This window comes from Lipotes vexillifer, unplaced genomic scaffold (genome assembly GCF_000442215.2).
Source record: "Lipotes vexillifer unplaced genomic scaffold, Lipotes_vexillifer_v1.1 scaffold318, whole genome shotgun sequence".
Taxonomy (NCBI): Eukaryota; Metazoa; Chordata; class Mammalia; order Artiodactyla; family Lipotidae; genus Lipotes; species Lipotes vexillifer.
The window spans coordinates 344,445-358,319 of NW_006795060.1; positions in this window are offsets into that span (position 1 = coordinate 344,445).

Here is a 13,875-nt window from a genome sequence, read left to right on the forward strand (position 1 = left end):
TGCAAAGGTTGTATACTGCAGTGCTATTCATAATAATCAACAACAAAAAACCACCTAACATTAGTCGATGTAGGATTGATAAAGTAAATGATATCACATCATATAAATGGAAAATCATACCACTACTAAAATTATTTAACTATATTTAGTGATACAGAAAAGTGGCCATAATATTTTAAGTAAAAAAAAAAAAAATCATACTATAGAACATGGTATATTCTGTCAATAAAAAAAACCTTTTTCACAAAACTAAGAAATGAGCAAACTGTATTCCACATCTCTGCTTGTCGCTTAAGAAATTCACTGGTAGCTAGCTGCCTATTTAAAAAGAGAATTCTGGAACTTGCTATTGGCCTATGTATGAGACCATTTTATATTAATTGGTTCTTATAAGACACCAGAATAACCTTGTTATTCTAATAAAAGACACAATGTTTCACCTTTTTCGTCTTAAAATATAGTTGGGGAGCGGCCACCCCTCCTCCTCGCAGTGCCACACGAGCCGCATAAGGAAATCTTCCACACAAGAGGAGATCAAAAAAACAAAGAAAGCAGTTCTCTTCTGTTTAAGCGATGACAAAAGACAAATAATTGTAGAGGAAGCAAAGCAGATCTTGGGCTCCTGAAAGTGCACCTTTAAAAAGGAAGATGATTTATGCCAGCTCTAAAGATGCCATTAAAAAGAAATTTACAGGTATTAAACATGAGTAGCAAGTAAATGGCTTGGATGATATAAGGGACCGTTCAACACTTGGACAGAAATTGGAAGGCAAGGTAGTAGTTTCACTTGAAGGAAAACACTTATAAAATGACAGTCAAGTGCCATCTGGATCTTAAGGAAGCTTCCATTTCTCCAGCTCAGTCAATTGGAATAGTTTTAGGTTTTGTTTTTTTTCCTTCCTCTTCCCACTGGGTCCTTCCAACACAATGAATGAAGGAAATATCATTCATGTAAGCAGACTATCAAGAGATTGCCATTAGATTGTTTAATACTGCTACTTTTATGTAGAACCCAAGGAATGCCTTCCCATCACATTTTAGCCAAAACAACTGGTTATGCCTCCCTTGCAGCAAGCACTACAATGAATGTGATTGTCAATGTGAATAGCTTAGAACACTACAAAGGGTTAAGCTAACTGAAAGCCTTGAAAGTATTATCCACTGGTGAGATGGTAAACTTTATTCAATATTATTTATAGTTGCACTTGACTGAAGTTCTGTGAGGCTTGAGCATTCGTACACCTCACCTGCCTTGGCAAGCCTATTTTTTGTGACATGGCAGCACGGATATAATACTATGCATTGAAAGCATTCTTTTTTAGAGTTTAATCCCCTACCCCAAAAGGAATGCCAATTAAGTTGTGTTAACTGTGTCATCAACGTATCCTAGTACCTCAGTGTTCATTCCCATACCTGTGTATCTTCTTTTTTTTTATAAATTTATTTTATTTATTTATTTTTGGCGGCGTTGGGTCTTCGTTGTTGCATGCGGGCTTTCTCTACTTGCGGTGAGCGGGGGCTACTCTTTCTTGCGGTGCACGGGCTTCTCATTGCAGTGGCTTCTCTTGTTGGCGAGCACGGGCTCTAGGCACGCGGGCTTCAGTAGTTGTGGCATGCGGGCTTCAGTAGTTGTGGCTCACGGGCTCTAGAGAGCTGGCTCAGTAGTTGTGGCGCACGGGCTTAGTTGCCCCGCAGCATGTGGGATCTTCCCGGACCAGGGCTCGAACCTGTGCCCCCTGCACTGGCAGGCGGATCCTTAACCACTGCACATCTTCTTAAAAGAAATAGCTGTTATTAATGCCTTTTTGTTTTCCACTGAGTGTACACTACTGAATAAGTGTAGGAGTTTTATGTTTACCATGTAAGTCTTCCAAGACTAAAGATATTTTGAATATCAATCATGATGGCAATTTCTGTATAAAAGAGCCTTAAATGGAACACTGTTTTTGAGATCAAACTCCCCACCCTCACAAAAATGGCCAGGTTGCAATAAAAATTGTGGCGTATTACAAAAAGAAAAATACACACACACACACACACACACACACACACACACACACAGTTAGTTGAGGTTCTTCTCCCTAGACTAATGTTGGCATACCACACATCTGAGACTGTTCTGCGCCAGATTTCCTCTGTAATAAATGATATGGACAGGACTTTTCATGACCATGTGAAATGAAACTGCACTCTTTAACAATCAGCTGCTTATATAAACCTTTTGTTTCTCAAATATAAAATTCATCAATTTCCAAACACACACTGACCTGGGTACACTCGTGTGTAACAGTGACAGGTGTTCAAGATCAATTTACCTAAGGAATTCTGTTTTTAGGATTGTATAATTCTATGTATAAAACACTGAGTTTAATTAAATAAGCAAATGGATACTCAGATATTTAAATAGAAAAATGTATTGCTTTTCACTGGAAGGTGAAATTCGAAATGATTTTGCTTTCGCCCTCACCTTCCCTTATGGAGTTTCTTACACTGAGCCTGTATCATTCTGGGGAAGAAGCTATTCTTATTTTTAGAAAAAATTACCTTCCCCCATATCCCACTTCCCATACCATGTGGCATCTCTACCCTCTGCCCACACTGTGTCAGAAGGCACCACCATGCTCCCCCAACACCAGGTTCAAAGCCTCAGCTTATTCTGAGGCAGTTACCTTTGTCCGGACACTTACTCAGGTGGCTGTCAAGGCTTATCCAGCCACATTGCTCCTTGGCAGTGGTTTCCTTTCATTTCCCAAGGCTACTCCTCCCCTAATTTACTTCACCACTTCCAATTATCTTTTAGTTTTAATTCACTGTATAAAAGTCTGTCAGCTCACTCTTCCTAAAGTAAACCCCCTGAAGGTCCCTTCCTTAACTGAAGTGGTTCCCTGGGGGCCCCCTACATACTCCTACTCTAGTATTCAAGGTCTCTATTGTAATCCTGTCTTTTTGTTCTCATCACTGCTTTTCTTAAACCCTACTCTTCAAGCAAAGGGCAACTGACTTTTCTCTGACCAAGCCAAGTGTAGACCAGTGGTTCTCAAACTTCAGCACATCACAACCACCTGGAGGGCTTGTTAAAACCCAGATTTCTGGGATCAACTCCCAGAGTTTCCGATTCAGTAGGTCTGGAGTGGCGCCCAATAATTTGCATTTCTAACAGGTTTCCAGGTGATGCTGATGCTGATGGTCTGGGACCACACTCTGAGAACCACTTGTTATAGATTATATTGATACTTTCCTGCTCCATGACTCCATCAAGCAATTCCCTTCTCCTGGCATACACAACCACCACAGCTGACATTCTTTCATTGATTGACTTCATACAGCAACCCCTCTACCTGAAGTCATATATGAGTGACTTCCCCTCTCTGCAACCCAAAGAGGATGTGATATGCTGTGATACAGAAGCCCCACAGCCCTTTATTTGTAATTCTAGTGACAATATATTTGGTTTTGTATCATTATATGCATCTCCATATCAATTAGACCAGGATTATGGGAGACTTATTGGCCTTTGGATATGGAGATGCCTAGAATAGAACTTTGCAGGTACCAAGAACTCAGTTTGATAAATATCGTATATTAATGCATATATGTGGAATCTAGAAAAATGGTACAGATGAACTGGTTTGCAAGGCAGAAATAGAGACACAGATGTAGAGAACAAACGTATGGACACCAAGGGGGGGAAAGCAGGCGGTGGGGGGCAGGGGTCATGCTGGGATGAATTGGGAGATTGGGATTGACATATATACACTAATATGTATGAAACTGATAACTAATAAAAAAAAAAAGAACTCAGTTTGAAACTTGCTGAATTTAACTAGTAGCATTTCAAATGGGTCTTGTTTTTCATTCTACTACACACTTCACACCGTAAGCCCTCAAACAGTAGCTAATGATATCAATGGCATGCAAAGAACACAAGTTCCCATGGCAAAAGGCAACAGGAACACAGCACTCAACACAGTCAAGTTACAAAGGCAGGAACCAAAAGGAAGAGGAAGGGTGAAGGAGAAAGAAGGGAGTTGAAGGAGGAAGAAGGAAGAAAATCCTGCTATTTGCAACAACTTGGATGAAACTGAAGGGCATTATGCTAAGTGAAATAAACCAAGAAGGACAAACACTGTATGCTAACACTTATATGTGAAATCTTAAAAAGGAAGGAGGAAGAAGAAAGAAGGCTAAAGCCTGGGAGGAAATCCAGTAGCTGTACTTTCTAGGCCTCTTCCCCTTGGGGGTGAGCAAGCAGCCTATGGAAAAGGACTGTAATAGGTCTGTGTTACAGTAGCACCCAGCACAGAGAAGGGTTTGACATACATAGTCTCGATAGTACCAGACTGTGTCTCTCTCTGCCCCACCAGTATTCTAACAACAAGGGACTGGATCTGTAGTATTTGTATTTCCATCACGTACAAAGTGCTTAGAATGTAATACACCCTCAATATTTGTTTTTTTAATTGGCATGAGTGTGGAAAGAATGGTGTGGCTATGAATAACACTTTGAGGACAGAAGCAGCATAACTTGCTAACCAGAATGTGGAATTAAAGGAAGAACTCTAGTACTATGAACAGAAAAAGGAAAGTCTGGAAGAGGGGCTGAGTTTGGGGAAAGAAGTTTAAAAGAAAGATATGTGGCACTTACTACTCACAAAACTATATACTAGATACTTTAAGAACTGCAAAGATGCAAATTGCTCTCAGAAGCTACAGTCCAGTAGAGGGAATGTATGTATACAACTATAGTGGAAAAAAAAAAGAGAGAGAGAGAGAAATGCTGTAAAAGGGACACTTATGAAGTGTTGTGGATGTGTAGAAGAGAGAAAAGCGTATTTCCAGAAGCTCAGGGTTAGGGTTAAAACAATAAAGCATTACCACAAGGACAGAAAGAGGAAAGTGGCCAAAGGTAGAATGTTAAAGAAAACACAGATACTGAAGAGGGAGGAGACTAGAAATAGGAGTAGGAAGACTGGGAGTGTGTGATAGAAGAAGGGAAGACAGTTTGAAGGAGATCCAGACTATCAAATGCCATAAAGTAGAAAATACGTGCCAAAAAGCCCTAATTGTTGTTACCATCCACAGCCCAGTTCAGGTTCTATCTACTCTCAAACCGCTCAGATTCCTTCAGGCTCCAATTAATTTTGCCTCTCCATAAATTACCATTGTGCTATTAGGATACATGTGCACAGACAAGAACCATGTATTATTATTTTTTAATTGAAGTATAGTTGATTCCCAATGTTGTGTTAGTTTCTGGTGTACAACAAAGTGATTCGGTTATACATATATATAACAGTTTGCATTTGCTAATCCCAAACTCCCAATCCATCTCGCCCCCACGGCACCCACAAGTTTGTTCTCTATGCCTGTGAGTCTGTTTCTGTTTCATACATAGGTTCATTTGTGTCATATTTTAGATTCCACATATAAGTGATATCATAGTATTTGTCTTTCTGACTTACTTCACTTAGTATGATAATCTCTAGGTCCATCCATGTTGCTGCAAATGGCATTATTTCATTCTTTTTTATGGCTGAGTAGTATTCCATTGTGTGTGTGTGTGTGTGTGTGTGTGTGTGTGTATACCACATCATCTTTATCCATTCATCTGTTGATGGACATTCGGTTGTTTCCATGTCTTGGCTATTGTAAATAGGGCTGCTATGAACATAGGTGTGCATGTATCTTTTTGAGTTATAGTTTTGTCCAGATATATGCCCAGAAGTAGGACTGCTGAATCATATGGTAATTCTATTTTTAGTTTTTTAAGGAACCTCCATACAGTTCTCCACAGTGGATGCACCAACTTACATTCCCCCCAACAGTGCAGGAGGGTTCCCTTTTCTCCACATCCTCTCCAGCAAGAACCATGTATTCTTAAACTCAGTACCTTTGTGGACATAACACAGTATCTTGGACATACAGAATATAATACACTCAACTGAATATAACTATACTAAAATCTTTTCCGGACTTTATTTATAGATAATGATGGCTTACTTTCTATGGCACATCAGTGAAAACCACATCTCAGGGAGATTGGGTTGTACCATCTGTTTAAATGGCCACAACTTCTCTTTTATTCAATTTGTTGGGCACCAACTATGGATCAGACATGCTGTATAGAAGCTCCTTGCAGGAACAGCTTATAGAAGAGAACAGGTAGGTGAATTAACCACATGTGAGAAATGCAAAAACGTATATGTGAGGGCTTCCCTGGTGGCGCAGTGGTTGAGTGTCCACCTGCCCGATGCATGGGGCATGGGTTCGTGCCCCGGTCCGGGAAGATCCCACATGCCACGGAGCGGCTGGGCCCGTGAGCCATGGCCACTGAGCCTGCGCGTCCGGAGCCTGTGCTCCGCAACAGGAGAGGCCATGACAGTGAGAGGCCCGTGTACCGTGAAAAGAAAAAAAAAAAAGGTATATGTGAGGTGTTTTACAGGCCCAGAAGAGGTAGAAACTACCTATGTCTGGGAAAAGGGGGAAACTACTTGGGGAAGAGGCTTCACGGCAATCTTATTTGAACAGAGTGATTTTCTCCAAGCACTCTTGAGTAATTCAGTTATCTGTTATATTGCTAAAAAAAAAAAAAAAGCATGTTATTGATGGAAAATGGTCTTTCTGAAAAGTATGAAAGGTACTACAGAAGTTCATTTGCTCTGTGCACTCAAGCTCTATTGGTCTCCAGCATGTCACTTAACAGACCTAACAGTTACCAACTCCTCATTACCTTTGTAAAACAGACCAGCTGATGCCTACAGTACAAAATGTTTCTGGCTAATAGAGAACTGTTTTAGTTCAGCTTCACACTTCTGTTCACTTAAATTGAGCTGCATGCCTGGCATCCAGAAGTCACTTGCATTTCTTCCCCAAAACTACTGATATTTGTCCACTCCTCTTGTGGTAACCATGATATGGTTTTCAACTAAAGAGTATGTAAGCCAATTAAAAGAAGGTTATAGTTCTGTGAAAATTAGGTTGGATGCTATGGCAAGATTCAATAAAAAAGATGTCACTTTAAAAATGTGGCTGTCAAATTAGATCTGAGTTAGATAATATTAAAAGGAGGAAAATATCTGCTAAAATCTATAATCCTGCACTAAATGGTTTCATAAATTGTCTAAATTATTGCTCCACTTTCAAGAAATCAAAACTGGACCTACTGCACAGACAGGACGGACTCCTACAAGAGAGATGACACAGAACTTCAGTCAGCTGATCCATACTCAAAAATAAAGCCTTGGCCCTACATCAAAATACTGGCAAGGAAACATGCTTTATGGCAAAATATTTCTGTTGTATGTGCATTCTTATCACTCAGAACTTTAATAATTTTAAAAATTAACTTTCCAATAATTGACTTCAATCCACCAAATAAGGGGGTTCCCACCAGAAACACCTTGCCAACACTTACTAAAGTCTCTGTACAAAGGCCACCTCTTTCAGAAAACCCCAGGAGTATTAACTGCCTCTTCAAAATAGCCTCAACTGGTGCTAGACTGCTATTGGTCTGAACCTCAAACCACTTTTAAAAACCAAATTCGTTATGGATAATGAAAATCCTATTAACATTTTTTCTTTTGATCTTGATGTTCAAAAAGTAAAACTAAATGACCTCAGTAAATTACTGCAGAGATAGATCTTACAAAGATAACACATGAGAGAAATGGTAGTTGTCCAAAAGGATCCGTGAAAATTTAAGGTAAACAATTTAAGGAAAGATAACATTTCTACCTTGGTGGAGGAGAAATAAGTAAGAAATAAGTCAATGTATTTGAAAACAAAGAGGAAAATATAAATATGAACCAATATTAACAAAAATCCAAGTATCACAAATGCTAGACTGGTTCTGAAAAGGAGAATGATATTTGCAACTCAATTTTAACATTAATGAAACATCAACTATGTAATCACCCAATGCCACGTTTTGTTATGTATAAAGGAATCATTCAGGGACTTCCCTGGTGGTCCAGTGGTAAAGAATCTGCCTTCCAATGCAGGGGATGTAGGTTCGATCCCTGGTCTGGGAACTAAGATCCCACATGCCGTGGGGCAACTAAGCCCATGTGCCACAGCATGCCACAACTACTGAGCTCACACACCTCAACTAGAGAGCCCGCATGCCACAAACTACAGAGCCCACGCACTCTGGAGCCCACGTGCCACAACTACAGAGCCCACGTGCCCTGGAGCCCACGCGCCAAAACCAGAGAAGAGAAAACCCACATGCCACAACTAGAGAGAAACCCGAGCGTCGCAACTAGAGAGAAGCCCACACACCACAACTAAGAGCCCACCCGCCACAACAAAAAGATCCCACATGCCACAACTAAGACCCAGTGCAGCCAAATAAATAAATAGATAAAAATTTAAAAAATAAAGGAATCATTCATGAAACCAGGAAGTACATATCATAGTCTTCGTTCTTAAAGTAGTGTTAAATTAATGAAACAAGGAGGCTATTAGACTGAGATGGCTCTAATGCCTTGGTGGCCTCTGTAGGCAAAACCTAAGCCTGTAAATGCCTCAAGTTTATGAAATCGAAACCTAGGGACAGCCAATCACAAACAGCCAACTAGGCTTTAAGCTATAGGCAATTAAATAATTTCCTTTCTTTGCCACCACACCTTCTCTGTATAAAACTTTTCCCTGGCTCCTGTCAGCCAAGGACTCCTAACACTCCCTGCTTGGCACTGTCCAGTTCAAATTGATTTTTTCTCTCAAAAATTTTAACATGCCTCAGTTTATGTTTTAACAGCATCTTACAATTCAATTGTGAAAACCCAAATTAATACATGAAAACTCTGTGCCCGGACATAAGGGTAATATAGGTGTTCAATAAACTTACTGGTTTCATTAAGAGTTAAACATTTCAAGAGCCTAGTTAATACATCAAGACAACAGGGCAAGATCAACTGATTCAGATGCATGATTACCAAATGAACTATACAGATCACAGTGGCTATAAATGTTCAAAGAAAAGAGTGCTTGTTTTAGAGTGGGGAGCTTGTGTTTCACACAAGTAAGAGGATTTGAACTAGGTCTAGAAAAATGGGTGGGGTTACTGTTGACTGAGCAAGAGGGGTGGGCATATTCCAGCAAAACTAGACTAAAAACACTTGAGGATTACTATGAATGATGATAGTAATATTGTATAACTTGCAAAGTGCTCTTATGTTTACCACTTCAGTGACTGGGTATCCAACAATGCAGTGAATTAATTCACATCCCAGAGATTCATACACTTGAAATGCGATAGAAAAAGATATCTGGTCAAAATTCCACATTCTAAAAGAGAAGAAACCTGGGTACAGTTAGATTCCATAGGTTTTTTAATGCAAAGCTAAGAAACTTGGATTTCAATCTGTAAACACTGGGAACTTATACAAGTCTTATTACACATTTTTTTTTTTTTAAACAGGGACTTAATGAAAAAACTACTTGAGTTAGAATATTGGCAAACACAAGTCAAGGAAAATGGAACATTCATCATCCATTTATTCATTCATTCCACAAATGTTTACTGAATAAGTACTCTATGCCAGGGGTCCCCAAGCCCCTGGTCCACGACCTGTTAGGAACTGGGCCGCACAGCAGGAGGTGCGTGGCGGGCAAGCAAGCGAAGCCGCTCCCCATCGCTTGCATTACACACTACCACCTCAACCATCCCCCCCATCTGAACCATCCCCCCCATCGCTCACATTACCGCCTGAACCATCCCCCCACCCCGCCCATGGAAAAATTGTCTTCCACGAAACTGGTCCCTGGTGCCAAAAAGGTTGTGGACCACTGCTCTATGCCAGTCACTATACCAGATGTTAGCAATACAGTAGTGAACAAAACAGACCGGGCCCTGCTCTCACAGAGTTTGAAATCATAAAGAGAAGCAAAAAATTCCAGTAGAACAAAATATTTCAAATAAAATCTGGTGGCCTGCCGGGTTTTCAAATGTGATAAAATAATAACAACAGTTAAAATAAACAGCACTTTTGTGCTAAGCACTGATCTGCTAGCAGCTTTATTTACATTAATTTGTTTCATCCTCACAAGAACACTTTATGGTCCTTTACTACCAGAAACTTCATTTTACCAATAAGGAGACTAAGAACCAGTAAATGGCAGAACTGGATCAAACCCAGGCAGTCAAGCTCCAGAATCCCCATACTTAGCCATTACGCTACATCCTTAACAGATAAGTCACAGGGCTTAAAACCATGCTTTTGGAGCACGTCCATACATTGGCGCGATGCTAAGTATTTTTATATAAGTTATCACATTTAATCTTAATACTTTTAAAAGATAAGAAAACAGCTCCAGAGTCATTAGTACCTTGTCCTTGGTCACACAGCTAGGAAGTATCAAGGCCAGAATCAAACCAAGGATTTTTCAACCCCCAAGGCATATTTTTACCTATGACATTATTTTACAAGACAATAGTTGTCTGTAAGCCTCACTGAATGCATCCTAAGTAGAAAAATGGAGTGGGAAAACCAAAAATGGGATGAACAGGTCTATCCATAAAATTTGTAAAAATAAATGAATTTAGCAAGCTTAAGACTAAATGGAGTGTTCAAATCAAAAAACAATAAATGCTGGAGAGGGTGTAGAGAAAAGGGAACCCTCTTGCACTGTTGATGGGAATGTAAATTGATACAGCCACTATGGAGAACAGTATGGAGGTTCCTTAAAAAACTAAAAATAGAACTACCACATGACCCAGCAATCCCACTACTGGGCATATACACTGAGAAAACCATAATTCAAAAAGAGTCATGTACCACAACGTTCATTGCAGCACTGTTTACAATAGCCAGGACATGGAAGCAACCTAAGTGTTCATCGACAGATGAACGGATAAAGAAGGTGTGGCACATATATACAATGGAGTATTTATTACTCAGCCATAAAACGAAACGAAATTGAGTTATTTGTAGTGAGGTGGATGAACCTAGAGTCTGTCGTACAGAGTGAAGTAAGTCAGAAAGAGAAAAACAAATACCATGTGCTAACACATATATATGGAATCTAAAAAAAAAAAAAAAAAAGGTTCTAATGAACCTAGGGGCAGGACACGAATAAAGATGCAGACATAGAGAATGGACTTGAGGACACGGGGAGGGGGAAGGGTAAGCTGGGACGAAGTGGAAAGAGTAGCACTGACATATATACACTACCAAATGTAAAATAGATAGCTAGTGGGAAGCAGCTGCATAGCACAGGGAGATCAGCTCAGTGCTTTGTGATCCCCTAGAGGGGTGGGATAGGGAGGGTGGGAGGGAGACACAAGAGGGAGGGGATATGGGCATACATGTATACATATAGCTGATTCACTTTGTTATACAGCAGAAACTAACACAACATTGTAAAGCAATTATACTCCAATAAAGATGTCAAATAAATAAATGGAGTGTTCCATGTGCAGAGTGAAGAAGATGCGTGTGTTAACACTACTCTGGAGTAAGTCCATGGATGTCCCACCACCAATCCTTTCCAGGGTCTTATCATTTTTACTAAGAACCCTTATTTCACTATCCAAGCCAACCAACTACAGAAAGCTAAATACATAGCAAACTCTGAAATGTTAATCACTTATTCCATTAAAGTTTGTATATTTGCTAGTTCATCCATTAAAAAGTGTCCCCCTCAAGTCTCCAGAGCCTAACTATAATTGCTAATTTTTCCTTCTTTACTAGAGATTATATGAAAAACCTGACTGTTAACAGCAGAGTCATCCTTAGAGTACAACGAATTGGGCCATTTACCCTAGTCCCAAACCTTGGGAAGCCCTCTGTAGCTGTTACAGGAACCAGAAAGGTGGTCTTGCAAAGAATCAGCACCAGGGCAAAAAATTAAATTGGAAAAAAAAAATCAGATCAGCACAGAATCTCCTCTTGAGCCTTTTTTCATTATGACTAAAACAGAGTAGCATTTGTCTTCCAACTTGCAATGTCTTACGTACCAACCATTGAATTTTAAAGCTTATTTAACACTTTCACAGCATAAAATATAAAAGGGGAAAAGTAAAACAGTAAGAATCAGAGATGCGATTTAGGAGTGGGCTTAACATATCATTTAATAAAAGATGATTCATTCATTCAACAAATATTTATTCAGCACTTACTGAGGCTGGAAATACAGTCGTTAGCATTCTTCTACATTCCAACATATCCTATTTTTACCCCAGCCAGCAGCTGGGCAGAACACCCTTCAGGGCCCCCACGTATAAAATGGAGCTAATAACTATTCTCCCAGAAATGTAATGGATTAAATGTGGCACACCAACCTTTCAAGTGTTCTGTGCTCAAATAAAATAACACAGTTTAAAGACCAAAAGGTTTTTCGAAGACCATGGTTTAAAAACAAAAAAAAGGGCTTCCCTGGTGGTGCAGTGGTTGGGAGTCCGCCTGCCGAGGCAGGGGACGCGGGTTCGTGCCCCGGTCCCGGAGGGCCCCACGTGCCGCGGAGCGGCTGGGTTCGTGGGCCATGGCCGCTGGGCCTGCGCGTCAGGAGCCTGTGCTCCGCAACGGGAGGGGCCACAGCAGTGAGAGGCCAGCGTACTGCAAAAAAAAAAAAAAGCCTAGAAAGTTAAAGATATGTATAGTAAGCTAATGTTTATCCCTGGACAGGAAGCTGCCTTAAACAACTCTGTATCCCTCAAGGTATTTGGCATACTGCCCTTCATTTAACAAGGGTTCAGTAAATACATGGGATTATTTTTTTCTTTCCCTCTCAGGTATGTTGTACTGCAGCTATTTTAATAATCTGGCAAAGGAGAAAGAATGCACAAAAGGAACTAATATTTACTGCTGCCTATTGCATACCAACTACTGTGTTGGGCACCTCATCTATGTTATTTCATTTAATTTTCACAGCCACCTTGTGAGGTATTAAACCACCAAACCAGGAGTGGATTTTCATTTTCCAAGAATCAGATCATAACAAATTCAAACTAAAAAAAAAAGAAAATGAGCAATGGACCTTACATTTGGCAGCATTGCTCATTTCATGTTAAAGGGAAAGAATCGAATGAACCCTACAAGAGTATTTAAAAAAAAAAACTTTATTAACCTGAAAAGAAAATGTACACAGAAAAATACAAATGACCAAAATAATAAATTTTGTAAATATTTAATCTTACAAGTAATTTTTTAAATCCAACAAAAAACAATATTGCAGACCAGAATGGCCAAAATAATAAACATTTTTAACTTGCAACCTTTCCTTCAGGTGAATCAGCAGTGTTCCCTCTACACCCTTCACAGGTATGGCACAGTCCCATCAGTGTCACCTATCAATCACCCCTGGTGATCCTCAAGGGGGGATATAAGACTAGTGTTCCAGGGACTTCCCTAGTGGTCCAGTGGGTAAGACTCCGCACTCCCAATGCAGGGGGACTGGGTTCGATCCCTGGTTGTGGGGAACTAGATCCCACATGCATGCTGCAACTAACAAGTCCGCATGCCGCAACTAACAAGTCCTCACACCACAACTAAAAAAAAGATCCTGCATGCCGCAACAAAGATCCCACATGCCACAACTAAGATCCAGCACAGCCTAAATAAATAAATATTTTACAAAAAAAAAAAACACTAGTGTCCTACTAAAAGGATCAAAGATATACACAAGGATTCACTTTAAAAAACATTCGGGGGCTTCCCTGGTGGCGCAGTGGTTGAGAGTTCGCCTGCTGATGCAGGGGAGGCGGTTCGTGCCCCGCTCCGGGCTGCGGAACGGCTGGGCCCGTGAGCCATGGCCGCTGGGCCTGCGCGTCTGGAGCCTGTGCTCCGCAACGGTGAGAGGCCCGCGTACCACAAAAAAAACAAAAAAAAAAAAAAAACAAAACAAAAACAAAAAAAACAAAAACAAAAAAAAAAC